General features: G+C 31.7%; 1 non-coding gene across 1 annotated transcript; it reads right to left on the reverse strand.

Moving 5' to 3' along the window:
• Positions 1-12,658: 12,658 nt before the first annotated feature.
• LOC139865344 (small nucleolar RNA R71) lies at positions 12,659-12,765 on the reverse strand. Its single transcript, XR_011764870.1, has one exon. It is a non-coding gene; the product is annotated as a small nucleolar RNA R71 (small nucleolar RNA).
• Positions 12,766-12,993: the final 228 nt, after the last annotated feature.

A 12,993-nucleotide genomic window follows, 5' to 3' on the forward strand; every position in this document is an offset into this window, starting at 1 on the left:
ATACACTATGAACGTGACATTAGATATGTGTTGTGTGTGAGCTGTGACTAATTTTATTTTTGGAAAATTCATGACATGCATGTCTTAAGCTACAGGTAAGACTTAGCTTGCTTTCGACTCTTGTAATTATCCTATTACGAGTATTATTTTCTATTTTTTTAATTTTAAAAGATAAGAATAAAAATGTATATACACATCTCTTTACTCCAACAATCACAGTACTTGAAATCTTATAAATATATCCGGTTTTTTTTTTTTATATTTATTATAAATAAATAATTAATATTTATGCTTAATTTTTTTTTTTTTTTTAAAGGCAAGGTTAGTTGTTAGTTGTTAGACTCGAACCTGGTTTACTCTCGAATCCATGAAACATGGATACCAATGAAGCAAGGCCTCATTGGCATTTATGCTTAATTTTAGACATTTTATCAGCTTTTAAGCTAGTCTAATGACATTTTTCTTATGTACCGATGTCATTTTAATCGTAATTATTAAACATTTTATACACATTAAGATATATCTAATTAAGACAAAATTTCTTTATGTTTTAACATTTACATTTAGTACCTGTTAATTCGATTTAATACAATCTGATCTGACAATACACTTTTTGCATAGATCACAAGAATGTTTGTAAAATCACTTGTAAAACATTGATTATTGTTATCTAATAAAAAAATACTAAATTAATTTTATGAACTCAATTAGAAATTAGTTGATTTTGTGAGTTTTTTTTTTTCACGGATTGGGCTACTTTTTCAAGGTTAGTGGAAACTTTATGTTTAAAATATCGTTTCAATCCGTCATTTATTTGGTAATTTGAAGGAGCATGAATTATCCATTTTTACCTTTCTTTGAGGATTCCATCGTTAGATGCACATGGTATAAGTTAATGTCACACACACAAAATTTTGGTTCCGTGCAATGGTCCATGAAGAGGCGGTAGTACTTGTGATATTTTGGCAAAATTAAAAAATAATTATAGCTTCTCCAATCCTTAGGAAGTAGTTCCTCCAAAATCAAATTTTTTCTTTTTATAATTGAATTCATACCTCTAGTGAAAGAAGTATGAGTAAATCTATTTTATTTTAATTTTTTTTGTTAAAAAAACTTAAAATTTTCAATATCTTACAAAATATTGAAGCTAGATTTGTGCTTTAGAATTTTAGATCGGACTCGTAGAGTCCTAGTCATAGGAGAGCATATTCTCGATAAAACATATATAAGAATAGAAGTGTATAGTTGTTTGTTAGCCTCAAAACCATGGTGTCAGTTTGTCATTTGTCTGTCACATTCAATCAGATATTTTCAAATTGGAATATACAATGTTTCTCAACTTACTTAACTCTACAATTTAATTCAATATAGATTTAAAATGTGAATGTGAACTAGAAATATAAATCAACTTTTTTTGAAACACTTCGGGATTATTCAAGAAGACTAAACCACTCATGCGTTAATATTAGAGGATTATGTTAGGCCCAAGTCCAATATGTATTATGGATTTAGGGTCCATTAGAGTTTCATTAGGTTTAGGTCGTGTACTCTATAAATATGTTATACTATTATCAATAATATTTACGGGATTTCATTCTATAACATGGTATCGTTGACAAATTTATGTTTGCAGCATTGAAGAATACTGTTATCGTCGACAAAAGTAGCATATCAAAGCGGTACTTGATCCTTACGCACAACAAGCCACAACGTAAAAGAATAAAATAACGTTACAAAAAAAAGAGAAGCCGTCAAGAAATCTACAACTCTATCAATGAGTATCAGACTATTCGATGCAACAAATAAAAAAATAGAGTTTATTTTATTTCTTTAATTTAATATTTAGTGTTTTGTTCCAGTCCGAACTTTCGCGATTTCGCCGTTCGGACTGCAATATGTATTATGGGCTTAGAGCCCATTAGAATTTCATTAGTTTTAGGTTGTGTACTCTATAAATATGTTCTACTATTATCAATAATATTTACGGGATTTCATTCTATAACAGGTAAAAAACCCTCCTTCATTGCCCCCGCAACACGATGTGCAGAAGACACTCTTGGAGTTCATAGATTAGTGTGCAACCTTGTATGCACTACCATATGAGCTACAATACAAAGTTTATCACAGCTAAAGACAATCAAATAGTTATGAACCTATCGATAACATATAACAAAGTATATTGGGCTGGTAAGAAGAGACATCGAGGTGGTACAGTAAAAAATAAGATGGTTAAAGCGGATTCCAATGGCCAATAATTTCTATTGTAACGTTTTGTTATTAGCTTTTTTTAAATATGTTTTATGTTTTGAAAACTTAGTTTTGTTTCTTTAGATTGTTGAGTGGCATAGTTTTGTTTTGTTGAGTTTGTTCGTGAAATGTCTCGTTCTTATTGATTAAAAACGTTCCATATTAATTGATTTCGTTGCGAGGTTTTGACCTCTATATGAGACGTTTTTCAAAGACTGCATTCATTTTTAAAACAAACCATAACCTTTATTTCATAAATAAAGGTTTAAAAAGCTTTACGTAGATTATCAAATAATGATAATCTAAAATATCCTGTTTACACACGACCATTACATAATGGTTTACAATACAAATATGTTACATCGAAATCAGTTTCTTGAATGCAGTTTTTACACAATATCATACAAACATGGACTCCAAATCTTGTCCTTATTTTAGTATGCAACAGCGGAAGCTCTTAATATTCACCTGAGAATAAACATGCTTTAAACGTCAACAAAAATGTTGGTGAGTTATAGGTTTAACCTATATATATCAAATCGTAACAATAGACCACAAGATTTCATATTTCAATACACATCCCATACATAGAAATAAAAATCATTCATATGGTGAACACCTGGTAACCGACATTAACAAGATGCATATATAAGAATATACCCATCATTCCGGGACACCCTTTGGATATGATATAAATTTCGAAGTACTAAAGCATCCGGTACTTTGGATGTGGTTTGTTAGGCCCAATAGATCTATCTTTAGGATTCGCGTCAATTAGGGTGTCTGTTCCCTAATTCTTAGATTACCAGACTTAATAAAAAGGGGCTTATTCGATTTCGATAAATCAACCATAGAATGTAGTTTCACGTACTTGTGTCTACTTTGTAAATCATTTATAAAACTTGCATGTATTCTCATCCCAAAAATATTAGATTTTAAAAGTGGGACTATAACTCACTTTCACAGATTTTTTACTTCGTCGGGAAGTAAGACTTGGCCACTGGTTGATTCACGAACCTATAACAATATATACATATATATCAAAGTATGTTCAAAATATATTTACAACACTTTTAATATATTTTGATGTTTTAAGTTTATTAAGTCAGCTGTCCTCGTTATTAACCTACAACTAGTTGTCCACAGTTAGATGTACAGAAATAAATCGATAAATATTATCTTGAATCAATCCACGACCCAGTGTATACGTATCTCAGTATTGATCACAACTCAAACTATATATATTTTGGAATCAACCTCAACCCTGTATAGCTAACTCCAACATTCACATATAGAGTGTCTATGGTTGTTCCGAAATATATATAGATGTGTCGATATGATAGGTCGAAACATTGTATACGTGTCTATGGTATCTCAAGATTACATAATATACAATACAAGTTGATTAAGTTATGGTTGGAATAGATTTGTTACCAATTTTCACGTAGCTAAAATGAGAAAAATTATCCAATCTTGTTTTACCCATAACTTCTTCATTTTAAATCCGTTTTGAGTGAATCAAATTGCTATGGTTTCATATTGAACTCTATTTTATGAATCTAAACAGAAAAAGTATAGGTTTATAGTTGAAAAAATAAGTTACAAGTCGTTTTTGTAAAGGTAGTCATTTCAGTCGAAAGAACGACGTCTAGATGACCATTTTAGAAAACATACTTCCACTTTGAGTTTAACCATAATTTTTGGATATAGTTTCATGTTCATAATAAAAATCATTTTCTCAGAATAAAAACTTTTAAATCAAAGTTTATCATAGTTTTTAATTAACTAACCCAAAACAGCCCGCGGTGTTACTACGACGGCGTAAATCAGGTTTTACGGTGTTTTTCGTGTTTCCAGGTTTTAAATCATTAAGTTAGCATATCATATAGATATAGAACATGTGTTTAGTTGATTTTAAAAGTCAAGTTAGAAGGATTAACTTTTGTTTGCGAACAAGTTTAGAATTAACTAAACTATGTTCTAGTGATTACAAGTTTAAACCTTCGAATAAGATAGCTTTATGTGTATGAATCGAATGATGTTATGAACATCATTACTACCTTAAGTTTCTTGGATAAACCTACTGGAAAAGATAAAAATGGATCTAGCTTCAACGGATCCTTGGATGGCTCGAAGTTCTTGAAGCAGAATCATGACACGAAAACAAGTTCAAGTAAGATCATCACTTGAAATAAGATTGTTATAGTTATAGAAATTGAACCAAAGTTTGAATATGATTATTACCTTGTATTAGAATGATAACCTACTGTAAGAAACAAAGATTTCTTGAGGTTGGATGATCACCTTACAAGATTGGAAGTGAGCTAGCAAACTTGAAAGTATTCTTGATTTTATGTAACTAGAACTTGTAGAATATATGAAGAACACTTAGAACTTGAAGATAGAACTTGAGAGAGATCAATTAGATGAAGAAAATTGAAGAATGAAAGTGTTTGTAGGTGTTTTTGGTCGTTGGTGTATGGATTAGATATAAAGGATATGTAATTTTGTTTTCATGTAAATAAGTCATGAATGATTACTCATATTTTTGTAATTTTATGAGATATTTCATGCTAGTTGCCAAATGATGGTTCCCACATGTGTTAGGTGACTCACATGGGCTGCTAAGAGCTGATCATTAGAGTGTATATACCAATAGTACATACATCTAAAAGCTGTGTATTGTACGAGTACGAATACGGGTGCATACGAGTAGAATTGTTGATGAAACTGAACGAGGATGTAATTGTAAGCATTTTTGTTAAGTAGAAGTATTTTGATAAGTGTATTGAAGTCTTTCAAAAGTGTATAAATACATATTAAAACACTACATGTATATACGTTTTAACTGAGTCGTTAAGTCATCGTTAGTCGTTACATGTAAGTGTTGTTTTGAAACCTTTAGGTTAACGATCTTGTTAAATGTTGTTAACCCAATGTTTATAATATCAAATGAGATTTTAAATTATTATATTATCATGATATTATCATGTATGAATATCTCTTAATATGATATATATACATTAAATGTCTTTACAACGATAATCGTTACATATATGTCTCGTTTAAAAATCATTAAGTTAGTAGTCTTGTTTTTACATATGTAGTTCATTGTTAATATACTTAATGATATGTTTACTTATCATAGTATCATGTTAACTATATATATATCCATATATATGTCATCATATAGTTTTTACAAGTTTTAACGTTCGTGAATCACCGGTCAACTTGGGTGGTCAATTGTCCATATGAAACATATTTCAATTAATCAAGTCTTAACAAGTTTGATTGCTTAACATGTTGGAAACATTTAATCATGTAAATATCAATCTCAATTAATATATATAAACATGGAAAAGTTTGGGTCACTACAGTTCGGTTGTTTGCTAATGTCACAGATTGTAGTCTTTTTCTAGTTGGAAAGGCTCGTGTGTAGATAACTAACGTTCATAGGTGGTACTTGGTAGAGTTTAGTGTTTTTGGTTTGAGTCATGTTGCATAGTAATGTTTGTTCTCTTGTTGGAATCGTTCATTTGATGAACGAATATTGGTTATATATGTTAGTTAAATTACAACGAAACTGAATATAAATCTATACATGATACAAATCAGAACAATCACAACATATAATCATATTAACAAAATAATTATGAACTGAAACGTAAAACGATCAAACCGAATTTAAGGTTGGAACGGGCTTGTGTTTGACACAATTCCCTTAAACAGATTCGTCGTCTGTTCCCAGGGTACACCGTTCGAAGCAGCGTACTGCCGGACTTAACACTTGCCTGAGAAGAAGTTCGGAAGCAGAGAAGCTGGGATGGAGAACGGAATGCTTTGCTAGTTGTGTGTATTGTTTCTGCAGACTTAGCCGTTGCAGCTTAATCATTCCAACAAGTGAGTGGGTAATCGTATTGCAAAAACAGGCCATGCACGGGCCGGAATTTTCGGAGCTGCATTCGTGTCCGCAGGTCGTGCGGACACGCCCATTGGATCACAGGAAATCCCAAGTTTTTGCACCCCCCCCTGCGCGAGAGTAGGTGCTAGAGTAAAATATGGCATAAGGTCTTGATAAGGCTAAAAAGGAACATATATTTCATAGCAAAATCCCCCAAGAAAGACAAGATTTTAGTTGCAATTGTTCCATTTTCAAGTAATATTCGTTTATTTTAAATAAGTGCGAAGACAAAAGGCGAAAACGACGAATTGAAGACACAAAGGTCCAAAAAGCTCAAAAGTACAAGATACAATCAAAAAGGTTCAAATTATTGATGAGGAACGTCTAAAAATGACAAGAGTACAAGTTACAAAACGCAAAGTACAAAATATAAAATTGTACGCAAGGACGTTCGAAAATCCGAAACCGGGACCAGAGTCAACTCTCAACGCTCGACGCAACGGTGTAAAAATTACGAGTCAACTATGCACAAGAATAAAATATAATATTTAAATAATTCATAATAAGAATAATATTAAATAATAAAAAGTTGTTAATTGAGCATAGTTCAGGGGTCATAAGTGAAAATTCAATTTCTAAATTCGCCTATAAAAGGCTTTGTAATCGTAATGTAAAAACACACATTTTTCTATCTTTTTCTTATTTATCAATATCAATTATCAATATCTATATTCTATATCTCTATCATAATGTTAACTTAATAAGATATAACAATAATCTTAATTTTAATTTTAAATTATGATAATAATAAGATTTATGATAGAGATCGTTTGAGTGTGTAAGTCGAAATTCTGTCCGTGTAACGCTACGCTATTTTTAATCATTGTAAGTTATGTTCAACCTTTTTACATTAATGTATCGTAACTAAGTTATTATTATGCTTATTTGAGCCGAAGTAATCGTGATGTTGGGCTAAAATATTAAGAAGGGGTTATTGAACTTTGGACCATAATTAAGGTTTGGGCAAAAGACCGACACTTGTGGAAATTGAACTATTGACTATTAATAGATGGGGGGTATTGTCTAATTGAGTGACAACTCATTGGAGTCTGTCGAACCTATCTTCAAATTAATTAACCTAATAATTAATAATGATTATGGTTGTCCTATTTAGTGATGTTCATATGGAATCTGTTATAATCATTTAATTAATCAATTGGGTTGGGTAATTGATTATTCATTCTGATCAAGTGGATGAATTAATATTCATAAACTAATTAAAACAGGGGTGGATTACATACAGTGATAACTGGTGTAATTGTTGACAGAAGTGATAACTGCGTCACAGTTTAAATCCTTAATCAGTTGGAATATTTGACTTCGGGTATAAGGGTAATTTGACGAGGATACTCGCACTTTATTTTTATGACCGATGGACTATTATGGACAAAAACCAGATAGACGTATCAAATAAACCAGGACAAAGGACAATTAACCCATGGTAATAAATTAAAATCAACACGTCAAACATCATGATTACGGAAGTTTAAATAAGCATAATTCTTTTATTATATTTCTCATCGTATCTTTATTTACTGTCATTTTATTACTCGCAATTTTATTTACTGTCATTTTATTTATTGTCATTATTTTATGCACTTTAATTATCGTCATTTATCTTTACGCTTAAAATATAGAATCGACAAACCGGTCATTAAACGGTAAAACTCCCCTTTTATAATAATATTACTACTTATATAATTATATATATTTTGTATAAATATAGTTAAAAATATAGTAAGTATCACCAGCTCCCTGTGGAACGAACCGGACTTACTAAAAACTACACTACTCTACGATTAGGTACACTGCCTATAGTGTTGTAGCAAGGTTTAGGTATATCCCATCCGTAAATTAATAAAACTTGTGTCATATTTTGTAGTATTTTGTATTAAAAATAATACTATTTCGTACCCTCACGCTACATCATCAGGTCTTGACATAGGTTTGGAGATAAGAACTTATATACCTCTCATAAGTTTATCTCCACTCCTATGTGGGACAAGATGCATTCCACTAGATTTCCATATTTTTTGCATCAAACACACAACATTGAGACTCGATATCTCATTCACATTCTATCCGTTTTGGACACACTTTAGCTCATTTTAAAGTCCTCGTCAAGGACTACAAAATCCACTAAATAGCTACTAATATGTATTACGTTATCATATATTAATATGTGTCCAAAGTTTGGTAAAAACCATTTGTTTTATCCAAAATTTCCAACAATCCCCCATGTGAATGGAGATCGCTCTCAGAAACAACAATCTTCCGATTAAATTTCAGCAGTTGAATCTTGCATACGATAGGTAGGTGTTACCCTTTGAACCTTCGCTTATGAAACGCACTTAGTCTACTGGCTCTGAGTAGACGACGATGTCTTTGAACTCGTCTGCCGTTTGTGTAGGCGACAATACGCTTCACACAAGACTCTCCCTGACAAAGTCAAGTCCTCATAGTTATGTTCGTTATGGTCATGAACATTCGCCTGGTTCTGCGAGAGCTTATCAAATATTGTGCCCCAACAATACCCTTCGAAGCGACCCCACTTCTCTCTCACATAGGTGATTCACTACATCGTGGCTACTGATTAACCACACATGGTTATTTCAGTTGAATCATTAAAATCCATAGGCTTATCCTCTTACTTGTCACTTTTAGGAATGGACTAGGAAGTCTACTCTTAATTAGTAAACTCCCTTTAAAAGTGTAGGGGTTGCTAGTCTAGTAATTAACTCCCCCACAGTGACTTCGCTAGTTCATACAAGTAGGTTGTCCTATTGAACTCAGATCTTGGGATCTCCAGTCAACTGAGTTAGGTTTTCCTTCATATAAACTTAGCCTTTCATGGGCTTTAGTCCCATTCCCACGCACGACTTATACACTAACTCTCTGCTTAAGCCTTTTGTCAGCGGATCCGCAATATTATCCTTTGACTTCACATAGTCAATAGTGATAATTCCTGTAGAGATTAGTTGTCGTACTGTATTATGTCTACGTCGTATATGTCTATTCTTACCATTATACATTGTGCTATGAGCTCTACTAATCTCCAATTGGCTATCACAATGTATACTTATGGCCGACACCGGCTTAGGCCATCTTGGTATATCTTCAACGAATTGACGTAGCCATTCTCCCTCTTCACCAGCTTTGTCTAAAGCGATGAATTCTGATTCCATCGTGGATCTAGCAATAACCGTTTGTTTAGACGATTTCAACGATATAGCAGCACCTCCAAGTGTGAATACATATCCACTTGTCGCTCTGGAATCATTTGTATCAGATATCCAGTTTGCATCACAATGACCTTCGATCACTGCAGGATATCTGTTATAATGCAGCCCGTAATCCCTAGTGTATCTTAAGTACCGGAGTAACCTGGTCATACACCTCCAGTGAGAAGTACTTGGATTACTCGTGTATCTACTTAGCTTGCTTACAGCATATGCTAAATCGGGTCGAGTACAACTCATTAGATACATTAAGCTGCCAACAATTCTTGAGTACTCTAATTGGTTAACAGGTTCTCCTCTGTTCTTAGCTAGATGTTGACTCGTGTCAATGGTGAAAGGACCCGTTCATTGTGATGAACCGAAAAATTTCGACTAATTTAAACCAATTCTCTTTATGATTTAATATTATGTAAATATACATATATGTATGTATATATATATATATATTATAAGATGTACAAGTAAAAATGACTTTACTACAGTAAAACACTATTTGCTACAGTGAAACCGTATTTTGCTACAGTGCTACAGTGAAAACGACTTTGCTACAGTGATTTGCTACAGTAACCACTATTTGCTACAGTAAACACTATTTGCTACAGTAAACACTATTTGCTACAGTAAAACACTATTTGCTACAATAAAATACTATTTGATGTCGACGAACTAGCAAACAAAAACAGAAAAGGCGGCCATGCGATCGCATGGCAAAAACACTAAAAACTCATGCGATCGCATGAGCTACAGTAAATCGAAAAGTACTATAAAAGGTCAGTTTTACTCGACGTTTTTTTTCATTCTTATTCTGTACTTAAAATTATATTTATAATTTTAATTATAATTTTAATTTTAAGTTTAATAATAATAAAGTATATTCGAGGGTATTTTTAATTCGGGTTTCAAACCGTTTTAAAATAAGGAAATATTGGGTATTGTTCGGGGTATTGTTCTTGAATCCAAGGCCAACCATACAGTCGTCTACCATCATTACGTCTACGCAATTTGCCTGCAATATTGAGTCTCAATATTGAACTGTGAGTTTATAGTCTCCCTTTTTAAATACTTTAAATATTTTTGGGCTGAGAATACATGCAATTTATTTTAAACGCGATAAGTGTAACATCCCGCGTTTTTCCGTTAAATTTATTTTTAACACCGTCTTTTTCTTTTAAATAATACCTTTCGTTATTTAAATTCGTAGTTTCCGTTGACTAACGTTCATAATAATTCCGTCATTTAATTATAACATCTCTCGTTAACTTGCGTTTTAAAAATATTCGATCGGTTAAATCCCATCCGTAAATTAATAAAACTTGTGTCATATTTTGTAGTATTTTGTATTAAAAATAATACTATTTCGTACCCTCACGCTACATCATCAAGTTTTTGGCGCCGCTGCCGGGGAGCGCTAAAACGCTATATTTTTAATTATAATAATATTGAAATAAAATATAATAATATAATAATATTGAAATAGAATATAATAATATAATAATATTGAAATAGAATATATAATATAATAATATTTTAGAATATACGTAAAGTTTTAAAAAGTCGTATTTATTAAATACTTCAGGGGTATATTATGTAACTTATAATTAATAATTTCTATCATGTCGCTTTCATGTGAATAGTAAATTAATTAATTTATTTTCATTTACTATTCATGAATAGTAAATGAATTAAAAAAAAAAAGTTTTGAAAAAAAAATTATAATTATAAAAAAATTATTAATTTGTAAAAAAAAACCGTTTTTAAAAAAAAAAAAAAAAAATCTTTTTTTTTAAGAAAAAAAAATTTCGTTTTTTTTTTAAAAAAAAAAAATTTGTAAAAAAAAATCGTTTTTTTTAAAAAAAAATTTTAAAAAAAAAAAGTTTTAAAAAAAAATTTATATAAAAAAAAAAAATTTTTAAAAAAAAAAATTTTAAATCCTTAAAAAACGAAATATATAAAAAAAAATTAAAAAAAAAAGTTTTTTTTTTTTTTATTACCTTTAGATTTTTAGACTCTAGTTACAATTTTTAGTATTAAGTTTAGTTTTGCCATAGTTATTTTTATTTCTAGAATTTTTAGGTTTGCCGTAAAATCCCTTAAGTGCTTATTCCTTAGACTAAGATTTATGTGTTTTAGAATTTTGCGACGCCGTTTTTCGCGCTACTTTCTTATTTTTATTTTTCGAAGCCTATTTTTCGACCTTTTTCGACGCGCAATCTTTTTCTTTCTTATTTCTCGCTATTCTAGTTTTAGGACATAGATTTTTATTCTACTTCTTATCTAAATTTCTTAAAATTACGAAAATTTATTTTAAGTGGTTAAATTGATAGACATCAAAATTTTCTGGTTCGTAGTAATAGTTGGATTTGTACGTGGACCGGGTTATTGGAGCCAAACAGTACTCAATTATATTGAGACCAAACGAATCCTGCCCCTCTGCTGCATCTTTTGGCTATTCGAAACGTGGGCAAAATCAGAAAAGTCTATTGATTGGACAACTTATATAAGTTTTTCTTATTTTTATAACTAATAGGATATTCTGTGAATGCACCGAGCAAAACGTTCACCACCTTTCATACGTTCACCACCTGTAACTCGATCAAGACATCTAGCAAATATTGTCACCGTTGATTTTTCTTTAGAATCGTCATCTAGTCGAATAAGAACTCCAACTCAAATTTCCGATAATCCATCTTTTGAACCCGACTTCACAATTAAGAACCCGGAGCATATTCAAGGACAATTCCAAGATCCTGAACCACTAATTATTCCTCCTGAGCCACAAACCATTAAATCAGAATCCTCTAGTGATTCGTATTCAACAAATTCAATTATGGAAGTAACGGAACCTCTAAGTATGGAAGATCGAATGAGAGCCACACGCACGGGCCAAGGTCACGCCATTATTAAGCCAGAAGTTAATGCTCCAGATTATGAAATCAAAGGACAAATTCTACACATGGTAACTAACCAATGCCAATTCAGTGGTGCACCGAATGAAGATCCTAACGAACACCTTCGTACGTTTAAAAGAATTTGTACGCTATTCAAAATCCGAGAAGTGGAAGACGAACAAATCTATCTCATGTTATTTCCCTGGACTTTAAAGGGAGAAGCCAAAGATTAGTTGGAATCGTTACCTGAAGGGGCGATTACTACATGGGATGATTTAGTTGAAAAATTTCTTAAACAATTCTTTCCAGCATCTAAAGCCGTAAGACTTCAAGGAGAAATTGTTACGTTCGCGCAAAAGCCAAATGAAACATTATATGAGGCATGGACAAGATTCAGAAAGTTGTTGAGAGGATGTCCTCAACACGGTTTAGACACTTATCAAATAGTACAAATATTCTACCAAGGTGTCAACGTTGCTACACGAAAAGACATCGACATAACAGCTGGTGGTTCCATTATGAAGAAAACCGCAACTGAAGCTTACAAAATTATTGATAACACAGCCTCCCACTCTCATGAGTGGCACCAAGAGAAAGATATATATCTCTCATCTAAAGCGGCTAGAGCCGATTCTAGCCATAACTTTGATTCCGTTTC

Source organism: Rutidosis leptorrhynchoides, chromosome 8 (genome assembly GCF_046630445.1).
Source record: "Rutidosis leptorrhynchoides isolate AG116_Rl617_1_P2 chromosome 8, CSIRO_AGI_Rlap_v1, whole genome shotgun sequence".
In the NCBI taxonomy this organism is placed as follows: Eukaryota; Viridiplantae; Streptophyta; class Magnoliopsida; order Asterales; family Asteraceae; genus Rutidosis; species Rutidosis leptorrhynchoides.